Below are 13,892 nucleotides of genomic sequence, written 5' to 3' on the forward strand. Positions count from 1 at the left end.
TAATTAGAGTGATTCACTGATTCTCCGGTCATTATTACTGTGAAAATTACAGTGCATCATATTTTTCATTCCGTTACATGCTCCGGTAAAAATGTTTTTTTTTTTTTTTTTTTTTTTTTTTTTTTTTTTTTTTTTTTTTTNTTTTTTTTTTTTTTTTTTTTTTTTTTTCGGTAAAAAGTGCCGGCATCCTGAGTGCCGGTACTATTTTCTGCAGATCCGGAAATTTTTACGGTGTAGAAAAAAAAAAAAACATCAGAAAATTACAGTTGTTTAAATTTATAATATTTTTTCATTATAATTATACTTCCTCCTAAACTGTTAATTAATTTATACCAAGTATTTGCAGAAGAAGCTACAAACGGGACATGAGTTCAGTGTTTTATTTCTGAACATTGTTCTACTATGCCTTCGAGTAAAATCAACTATAATTAAAATTTGAATTCGAAGTACACACATAATAAAAAATGAAATTTCACTATTATTCAATAAAAGTTTATCTTGATAATGGCATATCATCCTTTCAAAATTTCCAATAAGCAAAGAGGTGAGTCCGTACTATTTTGTTTTACTCATAAATTCCCCACATACTGTCGGATGGGAAAAGCAAGTGCCTTTCCTAAATCTGACAATGTCAAGATCTCCTTGTTATATTAGCTAGTTGCCATGCATCATCTTGTGGTTGAGAATTTTTTCATAAAAAAAAGGAAGCTATAGATTTTTCTTTTGTCTCAAAAACCTGTCTGTTGTTAGTGAAAAATGATGAAACTATTGCCGATGGTAAGGGTGAAGTGTCTGATATATCCTTTTTCAACGAAGAAAATGAAGAGATCAATCATAACGGTAAACCCAACGTCTTAGAAAAATAGTCCGGTATGCAACACACTTGAGCAGTTGAGGCTGAAGGAAGACAGAATATTGATAGTTTAGAGAAATAAAAGGATTCATTCAAACTTAGATTTAAAAATTCCTTGCATGCTTTGCTTACGTCTCACACTTGCTACTTTATACACTTTATATATATATATACCTAACTCTCTCTTTATATATATATNATAGATAATAGCTTTAATTTTAAAAGAGTTTCCATTATAACATACGTTTAATATATATGTGTGTGTGTTCAAAGCTTTATGAAATTTTGAATCTCCTTACTAAGTACGTGATAAGATATTAAACCAATACAAATGTTAAAAATTTATAATCTTTTTGGATTTAACTAATATCATGACCTCAATTTTCTATCACTGTGATAAAAATAAGAAATATTTTAAATGTTTATATCTACATTAATTGTACATTGATATAAAATTATATCTATTCAATGTCTTTGTTTCAAATCTATAATTAATAAGGTACAAATCATGAATAAACGTTTTCATTATTTTCTTACACATCATTAAATCACTGAATCGCGTGTTATAATTAAAACATTTTGTCTCCTCCAAGCTGAACACTAGCACACTGAACACTATACCCTATAAAAATCCGTTTAACGTTTAACTATAATAGAGAAATTTTGGTATAGCTTTTCTCTTACATTAACTTTATCACTAACCTTATTTCCTATACCTAAGTGATATTGCGATTTCTGGAGAAAATTTTGAGCATACGTTGTAAGGCTAAAATATAGCTTCAGTGTTAGAGGATATCATTACTCTTTGGAAGAACTCTCCCTAATATCGCTAATTTAAACAACAGCACAGTACAAATTATAAAAAAAATGTAGTGAACCGTCTCTACAGAGCTGGATAATTAAGTTTAATAAGTACGATAATCATTATCATGTTAAAGTTTAGAGAAATTTAAATATTACGGTACACAATTTTCTTTCATATTATGGTTCTTCGCTTTAACCATACTGCAATGCCAATGCTTTCAGAGAATACTGAAGAATAAGTTGCGCTGATTTCTTTCGTCTGATCTATTGCCGGAATTAAAACAAACATAAATATATAATTATCACTGCTCTCTATACCTCATAAAGTCATAAAATCACTTATTAACACTAAAAAGACGGCCTGAGCCAATTTAAAACCTCTTCTCCTTTATTGAACTTTAATACAAAAAATAGCTTACTGAAAGTAACGAGTATTTTTGAATTTTCATTAACTGACCAATATTAAGTGCCTATTTTATCATTCTTGTATTTGCCTTATATGGACGTATTGAACCTTTATGCCTAGAAAGACGGGAGGTAACAGAGAGACTTCTTAGGTATTTTGGTAGCTATCCCATTAATCCAAGTTGGTTTGGGAATAAGTAAATATAAGTTACTATAGTCACATTAAAAAAAGAGAGAGTATTTCAACATATCTTCAATCTATCTTCCAAGAAACTAATGCATAAGGATAAATGAAAAGTCAGTGTTCCTTTCAATAAAATATTTTCCTTAATTAAGTAGATAAAAATATCATAGAAATTTGATGAATAAATCTCGAACACATTTCTTATTAAATTAAATTTAATTATTTTTTTAAAAATTTTTGATATCCAACTGATAAACTCACAAACAGTTTGAAAATAGCCAGACTGATTCTTTAAGTCCTTCTAGGTATGCAGCAGTCTTAAATATTTCTAGTTTTAATTAGCTTTAAATTAATTCAAATATAAAATAATTATATTAATTAGTAAGTTTTAAGTACAGATAAAATAATATCAATGTCTTTTTCCTAAAATTCATCAAAACTTTTTAATCCAATAAAACGTAAAGTTTTCTTATGATAAAACTCAACATAAGATTTCTATCCAATTAGTGCTTACCTAATCTTTTCATGTACTTAGTTGACGTTCTTGTATGCTCATCAACAATAATCTTTTTATACAGTACTGGAATTCTGTATACTCATTTTTCTAAAAGGTTAGGAATTATGTAACATGCACAAGTTGAGAAAAGGCAATACAATTTTTTGATTATGTACTTAAATAATAAAATAGCTTTTGGAAAAGCTCGTTATATTGGAAAGATTTTCAAAGAATAGATAATAGCTTTAATTTTAAAAGAGTTTCCATTATAACATACGTTTATTCAGGGTGTATCTAACATATTTTCTAAATGACAAAAAGTGTTTTAGAACTTCCATTAGCAGAATAAATAAAATATACTTCCTTTAAATATTCCTAGTTTTCGTCGTACATATTTTCTTGAATTAAATCTTTGCTGATTTAAATCAAAATGGTGTCGTATGTTTGGAAAGCAAACAAAACATACTTTTAACGAACTAAAGTTGAAAATGCAAAGATAATTCATTAAATATGCATAGCATGAAGAGCATTAAGCAGATTGTAATTCTTATGTTTTCTTTGAATTAAAAATAATAAATTCTAGTTTGGCTGAAAATGTAATAGAATATTTTTAAGAAAAATCTGGAAATAAAGTGGGGAATTTTATTCGTATTTAAATATTTTAGGTTTACATAAATTTGCACTGCACTTTTGAATATTAAATTTAAATTTTAAATATCTAATTCACACGAATAAATAGTGTCGATTGAAGAAACATTTTCAAGTTTTAAATATTAGTTTTTCGTATTTGAACTGTTTAACTTTGAATAAATTCATATTATTGGTTTATAAATTGAAATTAAATTTTAAATATGTTACTTTAATAAATAAATATGCTTGTTAAACAAACACTAGGAAAGTTTTTTACAACATAAATTATTTAAAAATGACCAAAATTAGTTTAACTGGTGATAATTATATAACGTTTATCTTGTTTTATACACATGCTCTTATTTAGTGAATATTTCAAGAAGTCAAAGCAGATATCAATCTAATAAAATTAAAAGTTCGGAAAAGTACAATAATACTAAAGATTTCCAAATTGTTTATGAGTTTTTAAAAAGGTGCTTTTTGATGGAAGACAATACACTGAGGGGGAAAATATGGTTCAAGCAACCAGAATATGGTAAAATTTATAGTGTTTCTGACTCTGTAAAAACACCAGAAAACTCGGTAATATTTACAAAAGCACTATAATATTGATTTTGGTAATTTTGACAATAAAATAGGGTTTTATAGCATGTGATAAAATTTGATAACAGTTGTAAAAGTATGAAATTTTATCTTGAATTTATAGAACATGGAATAGAGACCATTTATTCGATTATATTTGCTTTTCAGTTTCTACTAAATGTGTAGTATTAAGAACTACAATTTCGAAATTTAATATTTCTGGTAAATCGTAACCATGTGATTAGAAAAGTTACCATTGAAAAGGTTTAAATACAGTTTATTTTAGTTTTTATAAATTTCACTACAATACAGTACAGCAATTGTAGCAGAATTACTTAATCAGCAAACGAATTTCATGTAGGCAGTAATATATTTTTTATCATATCTATATTTTTTTGTTTGTTATTATGCGTAAATTTCAAAGAAAGAAAAGAAAAAAAAAGAAACTTGTAAATTAATTTTATGGAAACAGCACAGCAAAACTGTTATGTGTAAAATTATCTTTCGAAAAACCGTGTTTTATCATAACATTGTCTCAAGATCTTCAGGAAACACATTAATTGAAAAAATATGCGTGTTCAATGTAAATGAAGTAAAATATTTAACAGAAGCATTTAACGAATGAATTATTGCGGCTCTAATATTTTATTTTAAGCATGGAAACATAGTTGATTAAGATGACTATATTTATAAATGTAATTAAATGAATTCACATTTTTAAATAAATAAATCAACATACATCACTTATCTGTATTGTGTGTTAATTAATAGAGCACAGTGCGAAAAGGAAAAAAAAAGATATCCCTCCAATTAACTTTCATTCTAATGATCAGAATTTTACTTTCTGAATGTCAATGTTAATGGTTCCTGGAGGTCACTTGAAATATATTAATTAATTACTGCGAACTGTTAATTAAGTTACGAAATCAGACAGAAAGCCATATTTTCTCTGAAAAAAACAAGTTTTTTTTTTGCACATTTGGATTCCAGACCTCAAAATAGGGGGATAGACAAAATTTCAATCGGAACATGAATTGGGGAAGGGGGACTAAGAAGTTGTATACATTTGGTAAAAGTTCCAACAAAACAACCTAGCAAAGTCGGGCGCCGCAAATCAGTATTTTAAAATAACCATAAGCAAATTCAATAGAGTAATATCTAATTTTACTCCGTTGCCTAGTAGCCAAGTTCAGATAATAAAAAAATGAAATAATGTTCGGTGATTATCAGAGAGGTTTATTTATTAATAGTTAATTGAAAATATCTTGAAGTTTCAAGGCAATAGGCATTTTTTGAGCTAACTTATGACCAAAAAGAAAAGACTTTTTTTTCTTCTTTTTTCTCTTTTTAATATCTTCTGAAAAGAAAATTTGAATCAATTAATTATTTACGATTAATAATTAATTTTCCACACTTTTGGAATGTGATCACATGAACTTTTCAGCCAACATTATTTATGTTTTATGAGTTGTTTTTACTAGAATTATGCAAAGATTTCATACTAAAATCGAATTTACAAAACTTACTCTAATTACATATCAAGTCTTTGAGATAATAATTTTTACAGCTTTGATCGAGTCTCCTAGGTAAGAAAATGTAAAGAAAAAAAGTGCCTGAAAAATGTGCAGGGTAAGGTAAGTTCATGAATGTTAGGTGGCATTTTAAAAACATTGAAATATGGTATTTTTAGGAATAACGTGTTGTAACAATCTCCTGTATATTGTAGGATTCATTTTTTTTTTAAATCGCTTCATTTGACCAAATATTTAAGTCATATGTTTTTTTTTACTAAGATGATTTCCAAATTGCATCCTGATGTTTCGATACATTAGGAAACTTATTTTCGAAATTTCACCATAAAATGTCTCTCAACATGTTCTTTAATTACGATCAGCTACATTATCACCAAATATCGCTATTATAATCTCATTGTTTTTTCCTTAGCTTGCTAATTAGCATTTGTTGTTTAATAAATAAAGGCATTTCTTGATAGCAAATTATAATATCTTGTGAATTGTGCTAAGGTTTGAAAACAGTTATAACAAAAGTAAATTTTTACAACAACTTATTTTAAAGGATTATCTTTCTTAAAGGTGTAATATATAAGTTTAAACCTCAAAATGAAATTGTGGTTCGAATTTGTTCATTTAAAAAACAAATCAAACAATTGTGGTTTTCTGTGTAACACTTTCATGTATTTGCTTTTCACAAATGAAACAAACAAGAAGCAATAAAGTATAGAAATAAATAATTTGTTTGCTCATTCTCAAAGAAAAAGAGTGAATTTAATTAATAAGATCTGATAAAATAAGAAAAACAACTTAAGAATTATTTAAAATGAGTGTCAATTAAAAAAAAAAGCTGTAAGAAATTATTAATATTAAAAAGAATATATTAGTACATAATTGGAAAAAATCTATGTGGTAGCTTAAGGAACAAGAAAAAAAATATAAAGAAATAATTGATTGAATAGTTCTGTGAATCCCATGGGGTCAGGTAATTAAAGTTCAAATTTAAAGTTAAGATGTTAGGATGATATATAAGATTCTGATCTATGTTCCACTCTATGCTAGTCATCTTTATACTCATTGCAGTGAATTTTAAAGCATCAACAATATTGCAAGTTAATCGTCATTGATGTCACAAGAGCTTGGTTCAACACGATATAAATATTCCTTCAACGTAACTAGTACCTTCGTTTTTTATTTTTATTGTTTAGTTATTTGGGTATTTTTATTTACGTTGCACTAGAGCTGCTGCACAATGGGTTATTGGCTTCGGTCTGGGAAACATTCCCAATATTGATCCGAAGACATGCCATCAAAATTTTGATCCACATCAGAGAAATGGCTCCTCCACTTTGGCTGCACGGCGACTTGCTTTCGAAGTCGAGCACTTTACGGTTGAACAGTTTAACGAAAACAGGCACCGCTCACCCTCGTTCCCTACGTAGGCTGATCAAAGTGGTTACCCACCCGTTTACTAACTGCAGCGAGAGGAGCTTGACTTCTGTGTTCTACTGGTGAACAATGTGTTTACGATAAGTCCACTGTGGAGCAACATATATGTTGTATACATAATATAAATGTTGTATACAACAACAATGCATGTATTTGAGTTTTTTTTTCCATGTACCTAAACGCCTTGATTCTCTTAACTAAACGCAGTCCGAGAAATGCCAAGATCTAATAACCCCATCCCAGTATTCTTCCCTTTACTCTCTAGGGAGCATGAGCAGATTGTCCCAGTTTGGTTGGTCTACAGAACGCGGAACCCCCAGTGTTTAGTTCTTAAGCATGCTTGTGATTCTCTTTTTATGGACCCACTGAAGGAATAAAAGTCAGCTTTTTCTGGTCTGAGGATAGAACTAATAACCTGTGAAGTTGTTGTGAGGTGAATATAAGTAAAAAGCTACCCCTGACATAGAGAATGAGGTTATGTTTTGCACCAAAAAAACACATAATTAATGAATCTCAATTATCAACCTCATTTACATGCAAAACTCCCCACTCGGATACCCGGTTACAGTTTACCTTTTCTAAGTTAAACGTTCTAAGATACACTACGCAAAACTTTATAGTTCTTTGTTACAAAATAAATTCCTCACCATTTATTTTATATTTTGAGGTACCTTGTGTAACTCCCGGTGGCTGAGTGGTAGAGCTTCGCGCTCCCGTGCCACCGGTCCTGGGTTCGATCCTCAGACAGGGCAAGATTGACTCAACCTTTCATCCCTTCAGTGGGTCGATAAATTAGTACCAAGCATGCTTGCGAACTAGACACTGGGAGTTTCGCGTTCGGCTGACCACCAAACCCGAACATCTGCTCTTGCAGCCCGGAGTCTAAGGTCAAGAAAACTGAGATGGGCACAGTAGCTATGGCTGTCGTGCCACTGTGTTTAGTTTAGTTTGAGGTACCTTATGTGGTTGTGTATTTTAATTTTTTGTATTTTTAAGTGCATAAATAAATAAAAGTAAAAGTAGCGCATAAAAAGTGAAAAGTAAAAATTCATAAAAGTTATGAATAAAAAAGAAAGATTTTAAACTTTAGTAAAAGATGCATTATATAAATGTTATGTGCATGTACATGAAGCATAAAAACAATGTAAAATGAAAAATATTATATATCAGAGATTACAAAGTACAACAAGAGTTAACCTTAATGGTTAAAAAGTTTAAAATATATGACTGGTCGTTTCAAACTCGAAAAGACAAAAATACAGAATAAAAGGTCTTAAGTCTTCTGTTAGACGAGTTTCCAAATCTCTTTCTTTTTGGAAATGTTTCTCCAGGGAACAAAAAGAAAATCTTTACTTCTTAGAAGTTCTTTTGAAAAACATTGATTTATTTGAAATTTGATCTTCAGTTCTTATTTTAAATCTCAAGAAAAATAATTTATATGCCTAACTTAAAAATGGAATATATCTAGCACATAGCTACCTTCGTTTCTTAAAAACAAAATTGATATGCTTTAAGCTTTTATTTTCATACTTTTGAGATTTAATTGTTAAAAGAAACTTAATGCATATCACAGCAATTGATATTTGTTTTTAAAAAAATCATTGTTAAAAATAAATTTGCGAGTAATTAAAATATAGTCATGAACAAACAATATTTGTACCTATTGTATAAAAATTGTTAATAAATATTTCCCTTAACAACGAACATGTATTCTTCTTCTTCTTCTCATTGGCACGACAGTCCAGGATGGGCCTTGACCTTCTCAACAGGCCTATGCCAAGACATTCTTCCCTTAGCCAAGGTTCTCCAGTTTATTATCCTTAAAACTTGTAGATCCTTTTCAAGGTAGTCTAAAAATCTTAGGTTTGGCCGTCCTCTTTTTCTTGTACCTGTTGGTGTGGCGCTGAAACCTTTTTTGGTTGTCCTGCTACCCTCCATTGTTATAATGTGGCCTACCCATTTAATCCTTTGAATTTTGATAAATTTAATGACATCAGGTTCTTTATATGCTTTGTAAAGTTCCGTGTTTGATCTTCTAAACCTGATACAGCTTTTACTTATTTCACGAAAAATACTTCAAAGTATTTTTCTCTCAAATCTAGTTATCACATTTTCTTCTCCACGGGTCATTGGCCAGATCTCAACATGCGTATTTAAGCACTGATCTTATAAGACATTTATAGAGTAACACTTTTGTTTTTCTTTTTATTAGGCTTAACTTAAGATATTTCCTTAGACCATAAAAACACTTATTGGCCATCGTGATTCTCGTGTGTATTTCTTGTGTAGCGTCGTTTTTGTTGCTAATCTTAGACCCCAAATAGGTGAAGCTATCAACGGCTTCGAATTTGTATGCTCCAATTTCAAACTGTGTTTCTTCATAGCCAGCTTAACGAACATGTATTACGCAGTCAAAAAAAATCCATGAGAAAATACGGATAAAGGCTGACAGCAAAAACTCCAGACAGAATCCATAAAAACTGTTAAAAATTGCAATTTAATAATTATGATTCACCTGTTATTTTATATTGTTTGCCAAGGTAGGTTGAGCCTGTATTGTTCATACAATACCGAGTGTTACGTAATTGAGCAATAACAAAAGAATGGATACCGTCCATAAAGTGAAAATCGAAATCAACTACCAAAATTTTGTGACGAACGGCATAATTCTGATAATGTGGTCAGCATTATCAGAATTACAGGCCACCTTTCTTCTCTACATAAGCTGGTACCTAATGATTTTATTCCGGGAGGGCTTCAAGTTGCCACCGAGTACTTCGGATTTAAATAATGCAAGCCGATCTCAATTATAAATGCAGATAATAGCATGTACAGTGCATCGAAAGAAACGAATCACCAGGAATAACTTTTGATATAATGATCAGATCTTCACGTTCTAGTACTCAATCTTAAAGGTTAGAGAGGATTTCCTAAAATATGCTAATTATTTAGTGCGGGCTATATTTTAAGTTACGATATCAGGCACAAAAACGTACTTTCTCTGAATAAACATACCTTTATTTTGCCGGATTTGGATTCTTGACTCCCAAAAGTAGCCGCAATCTGGGAAATATGGTCTCCATAGTTTGATCAAGAGAGTGATCCAAAGATTGTACCATCTAATGTTAATTTGATTTTTTGTCTATTTCGCCATATCTCGAAATTTTTTTAAGTGAATTGAAACGTTTTAGCACGCAATTATAAAACTCATTTTTCCAAAGAAATTTTCATGCGAAAAACAAATTTTAGTAAATATTTACGACTTTTTTATTATTTTACAATCAAAAACTTCTGAGATTCAAGGTATATAAATTTGTACGTAATTTCAAAGTATCAAATTTTGCATGTCAGGATATAAAATTTGAGAAAAATTAGTTGTATTGTTTCTGAGAAATCAAAATTTTAATGTACGACTTTTTTTAAATTTGATTTCGCTGGATCTATTCTACCAATTTTGCTAAAATTTTGCATTTTGCCATATAAATTAATGAGGTAAAATTTGTTAAAAAATTTAATACCTTATAAGTAAAAAAAATTACACTGTTACTAACTAAAATAATAAATATTTACTAAAATTTATATTTTGCATGGATTTATTTTTGGGAAAATGACTTTTATAATTCTGTAAAAAGATTCATCAATACGATTAAAATGTTTTCGAATTATGACGAAATACGCAATTAATTAAACTAACATTAGGGGTTCCAAACTTTGGATCTCTCTCTTGACCAAACTATGGGGACCCTGTTTCTCTGATTGCGGCTACCCCCTTAACTTTGGGAGTCAAAAATCCGAATTTGTCGAGAAAAAAGTGTGTTTATTCAGTGAAACTACGCTTGTGCGTCTAATATCGTAGCTTAAAATATCGTCTGCACTAATTAATTATAATATTTGAGGTCACGCCTTAGAAAAATTGAGATCAAGAGCGTGAAGATTGAGTTCTGGAACTTGAAAATCCTATCAGAAGATCAAAAGTTATTCAGAGTGGTTCATTTTTTGACGTATTGTACAAATACAAATTGAGATAAAACCGTTTGCCAATTATAACTGACAGACATTAAGGAAACATCATCATGGAAATATTTGATTGTGTTTTAACATGCATAATGCATAGCTAATATGCTAATCTTTTTCATTCAAAACATATGTTGATGCATTTTTTTTCAGAAAAGTAGATGCTGTTTTTGGCTTTCAAACATAGTTAATCAATACTAAATTTCTTAAATGTTGATTGATAACATTAGATGGAAAAAGCTAAAATGACGTCTTGGGTGACACTATAAGAATCCAATTCATTAAACCTAGTTCTAAACAGAAAAAATTTATTTTAAGTTCAAAACTTTACCTTAGTATCTTTTTTTTGACGGTGTAAATTTAATGAATAAAACATAGTTTTCAAACATAGTTAATCGATACCAAATTTCTGAAATGTTGATTGATAACATTAGATAGATAAAGCTAAAATGAGGTGTTGAATGACTCTCTAAGAATCCAATTCATAAAACCTAGTTCTAAACCGAAAAATTTCATTTTAGGTTTAAAACTTTACCTTATTTTCTTTTTTTTTTTGACGGTGTAAATTTATTGAATTAAACATAGTTTTCAAACATAGTTAATCAATACTAAATTTCTTAAATGCTGATTGATAACATTAGATGGAAAAAGCTAAAATGACGTCTTGGGTAACACTATAAGAATCCAATTCATTAAACCTAGTTCTAAACAGAAAAAAATTATTTTAAGTTCAAAACTTTACCTTAGTATCTTTTTTTTGACGGTGTAAATTTAATGAATAAAACATAGTTTTCAAACATAGTTAATCGATACTAAATTTCTGAAATGTTGATTGATAACATTAGATAGATAAAGCTAAAATGAGGTGTTGAATGACTCTCTAAGAATCCAATTCCTAAAACCTAGTTCTAAACCGAAAAATTTTATTTTAGGTTTAAAACTTTACCTTAGTTTCTCAATTTTGACGGTGCTAATTTAATGAATTATCTCCAATGAGTTAATAGAGTTTGATTGTTTTAGCTTTAGTAATGGCGTTGCTATCATTACGTTACTCAGCATTGTATTTTCATTAAGGTTTTCTTTAAACAATGGTTAGAGCAATTAGTGGGTTTTAATTATTCTAGTTTATGCTAAAATTTGCCATCTCGGTTTCAACATGTTCGACGATAGTTGCAACATGTTTCGAAAATACGGCTTAATACTTTGCAAGCAGCCTTCTAATGTTTCGTTGCTGATTTTCAAAAAGCTATAGTATGTCACTTTAAAAAAATCTAAATCTAATCTATCTGAAATGAACTGAAAATTACAAATGAAAAATTAATATTAGCAGTGTCGTGGAAAATTAGAATGAAACATTGATAACAAATGTGCAAGTCTTAATTCTGAAAGACGGTAACGGTCAAGAGTTAGGTCAATGGACAACCTTACATTGATAGCTGGAAATCTCGAAAAGCAAAATTGTGCTTTTTTTTTTACTAATTTTTTTATTAAATGTTTAGTCAAAGCCTTTGTTTGACAGCATTTTTAAATTTGCAATCATTTTTCCACACATTCTGTTGCAATGCAGTCTCTGCAATTATTTCTGTTGCTAAGCGTCTGCAATTAATTTCTTTAGTTAGGGGTTTGCAATGCTCTCAATATGGACTGCTTATGGGGATTTTTGAAATATTATTGTTATATTCTACCTATGGATGTATTCAATTTTAGCACGAAAATTGAAAAAGAATTTATGTTTTAATAGATGACCCTACTAATTACAATTTCAGATTAATTCATATTTTAAAATATCTGTCTCGGCAATGAACGAAGCAAAGTTGGTTCGTAAATTTAATCATACACCATTGTGTGGCAATCTGATTGGTGAGTGTCAGAAAGCATAAAAAAGTTAATTAATAATCACTATTTTAACGCAGAAAATAAACTGTTCTTTCATTACGTCAATGACAGGCTTTCATTTGAAGGTATTTAACAATGAAAAAACAGCTTTGTCGTAGATTTAAGGATCACGTGCGTATAAACGGACTATATATTTAAAAACATTATAATGCACTTCAGTTATACAATAAAGTAAATTTAACCATTAAACATGAAGTGTTACTTGTCCGCAATACTATTCAGCAAATGAACGTCAAATAAAAAAAAAATTGACAGCGTAAACCTTGAACTAAAAAATCTATAATAACATTACCAAAAATGAACCTCATAAATACTATTATTTTGAATAAGCATATGAAATATTATCAATGAAATAATTTCAATGAAATAATAATAATAACAACTCAATAAAATTGTTTTAAACTGGAATTTTGAAACATGGGTTGAGTCTTTAATTTTAAATTATTGACAGTTGATTAATAAAAAAAATCATTCGATCCCTTAAAAATTAAAATTTTTTAATAAATAAATTTAATCTACCAATAGTTTTCATTATAAAACAAGAAAAATAAGTCATGGAATGCACAAAAATATTAATATCTATTGTTATTAATATTTCCATTAATAGAAAAAGTAAATTAAAACATGAATTAAAAGTGCTAATGCAGCATAACTGAAAGCAAAACTTATATTTTACCTTGAATGAAGTGAGCATACTTTTTTTAAAAAAAAGCACTTGTAATAAGAAATATTTTGGTTTTATTAAACAGACTCTAAAATATAGTATGATAAATTCAGTTACACTTATAAGTTTCTTTTGCCATTGCTGATCTTAAAAAAATAGATTTAAATATAATGGAGTTATATTTCAATCCATTCTCCATAAATGATTGAAACATTCTCCGAAATAATACTCTCACTTTGGTGATTCGGTAATCCTCAAGGTATATTTCGTTAATTTTGAAAATTATTTCGTCACAAAATCACGTGGTTTGTGATGAAACCGGAACTTTCAAACATATGACAAAAATATTTATTTAATTCCAAAGCTCATCGTAGTGCATTGTGGTACATTGCTAACAAGACTAC

The 13,892-nt window shown here is 29.0% G+C and overlaps 1 long non-coding RNA gene across 2 annotated transcripts in view; it reads right to left on the reverse strand.

Moving 5' to 3' along the window:
• Window positions 1–365: 365 nt before the first annotated feature.
• LOC139426948 (uncharacterized) overlaps window positions 366–13,892 on the reverse strand; it is a 74,208-nt gene continuing 60,681 nt past the window's right edge. For both annotated transcript variants that reach the window (XR_011638086.1, XR_011638087.1), the window contains exon 3: window positions 366–897. This is a non-coding gene — a long non-coding RNA (uncharacterized lncRNA). The remainder of the gene's footprint in view (window positions 898–13,892) is intronic.

The sequence above is a fragment of the Parasteatoda tepidariorum genome, chromosome 1 (genome assembly GCF_043381705.1).
Source record: "Parasteatoda tepidariorum isolate YZ-2023 chromosome 1, CAS_Ptep_4.0, whole genome shotgun sequence".
Lineage (NCBI taxonomy): Eukaryota > Metazoa > Arthropoda > Arachnida > Araneae > Theridiidae > Parasteatoda > Parasteatoda tepidariorum.